The sequence below is a fragment of the Tauraco erythrolophus genome, unplaced genomic scaffold (assembly GCF_009769465.1).
Source record: "Tauraco erythrolophus isolate bTauEry1 unplaced genomic scaffold, bTauEry1.pri scaffold_62_arrow_ctg1, whole genome shotgun sequence".
Classification (NCBI taxonomy): Eukaryota; Metazoa; Chordata; class Aves; order Musophagiformes; family Musophagidae; genus Tauraco; species Tauraco erythrolophus.
The window spans coordinates 245,592-247,775 of record NW_028238630.1 but is presented as its reverse complement, the minus strand read 5'-3'; positions in this window follow the sequence as shown (position 1 = coordinate 247,775).

Sequence of the window (2,184 nt, the reverse complement as noted above, 5' to 3'; positions counted from 1 at the left end):
TGCTGGCTGCGTCCCAGGAACCCCAACAGCTCTGATTCCATGTGCCTCAGCCTGCAGTTCAACTCCTCCGGTGATTGAACACACTCCAACAGCACCATCTACGGTTACACTACATCAATAATTGATTTTACACCTATTGCTTCCTTGGCCAAGGAAGTCTAGAGCCCAGCTTTAAATTAGAAATAACTCACAATGTTTGCAGATTAATTCTATTTTGGAACATATATTTATTACGACGCTTTGTATCCTTCGCCTGTATCCTTCTTACTGGCCTACTTTGAGGACCGAACATCTGATTTTTAAAGTACATTATTTCTGAGGGACTCCTCAAATACCCATGACTGTCAGAAATGTATTTAAGATGTGCTTCCAAGGAAAAAGTGGCAACCATTCAGGGAAGAAAACTGAGCAGTCTAGATCTCCCAGTAAGAAACATCAGTATTTCTGTCATCATTTAAAAGATGATAGATGTAGCTAACTAGTGTTACTAAGGAAAATAATAGCTAATTAGAAGAAAAATCTAAAGTAGTTGTAAAGGAGGTTAAAAAAGTCTCAAAGATCTTGAAGTTATTTTATAAAAAGAAAACAAAAAAGTGATTCGGTTAGGGTAATGTTTGGCGTTAGGAGACAGACTTACAAATTGGACATATTTCCTCCTTTCCCACCACAATCCGTTATCAAGCTCAGCTTACCAAACTCTCAAGTTCTACATGTCAGCTTTGCATATTTATTTTATCAATATGGATTGGATACAAATTTGCAGTCATAAGGGTAAGTAATTTTTTGTAACACATTTATCGACTTGACACAGTTAGATATTTCTTCACAATATTGTCTCTATTTTCAAACTGTACAAATTTCTGCACCCTGCAAAAAGAGGAATCACAGTTGGTATTTTTTTCTTTTATAAATTTATGTGCATTACAAATGGTAACTCCTGACATTAAAAGGGACAAGTTTCTGATTCTGTAAGAATAAATAGTACACGCCGCATACACACAGTCGCAGAGCCAACTCCCTTGTAATCCCAGCAAACTGAGGGGAGAAACAATTCTGGACATTCTTGGTTGGAAAAAATAATAATTAAAAAAAAACCCCAACACCTATCTGCAATCTCTGCACCTTCTAGCAAAGAGTCAGCAAAAAATATGGCCAATAATGGCTTAAAACTAAGATCAACCTCTATGTTATCATGGCCAACTTATCCTGCAAGCAAATCTAAAGTCGTTGTGCTATTTTTTTTTTTAAATATAGATCTTAAATTTTATTTTCAGTGGTTGATTTTAATCCATATAAAGAACATCTCACAATACAACCCCCTTTTCAAACACCAGTTTCTTGATACTACTGGTATCAGCTTGCATTCTCCTGAAGTGCCTGCAAACCTGGAAAACCCCTCAGCTATCAGCAATGAGGTGGGAAAGAAAGGACAGCTGTAGGGTAAGGAGGATACAGGATAATGGGAAGGACTAACACTACAAGAAATCTCGTTTTATTTCCATGAATACATATAAACTGCACATCTGTTCAATCTTTGTGCCACATTAGGTCCTGAGTTTCAAACAAACTAAATGAATGCAATTCATGAGACTTGTAAGTTTACCACTAAGTACAAAAAATCCTTATATACTGACAGCTGTGGATAGTTTTACAGGGTAAGAACCAGCCCAGAGGCATGACACACAAGGAACAGTTTTACAGTAGTACTTAAAAACATATCCACGGTGAAAAATCCAAATATTTCTTTTCCACCTCTCAGTTCTCTAGCTGGCAAACCACCGCAGTCCAAGTCCGGGCTGAAGGAGGTGAGTGGCAGGTGGCAGGACGGGCAGGCAGCGCCTTTGCCGACCCCTGAAGCACTACACCTATCTGCTCAACGCCAGGGAAAAAAAAAAAAAAAGCTTATTTTAATTTTTTTGTTGTTTAAAAATAGCACTTATATTTATCTCAGTCAGCCTGGGCACGCCATGCTGTTTGCACTGGGCTTTCGCAGCGGGCAGAGTCGTGCGTGCAGACGCGGGCTCGGGGCTCCGGGGGCATTTGCTCAGTAGAGGATTGCTCTGCCCTGAGGTTTCGTGGCTCTCGCCCCAAGGTCAGCAGCAGCAGAGGCATGGAATCATGGAATGGTTTGGGTTGGAAGGGACCTCAGAGATGACCCAGTTCCAACCCCCCTGCCATGGGCAG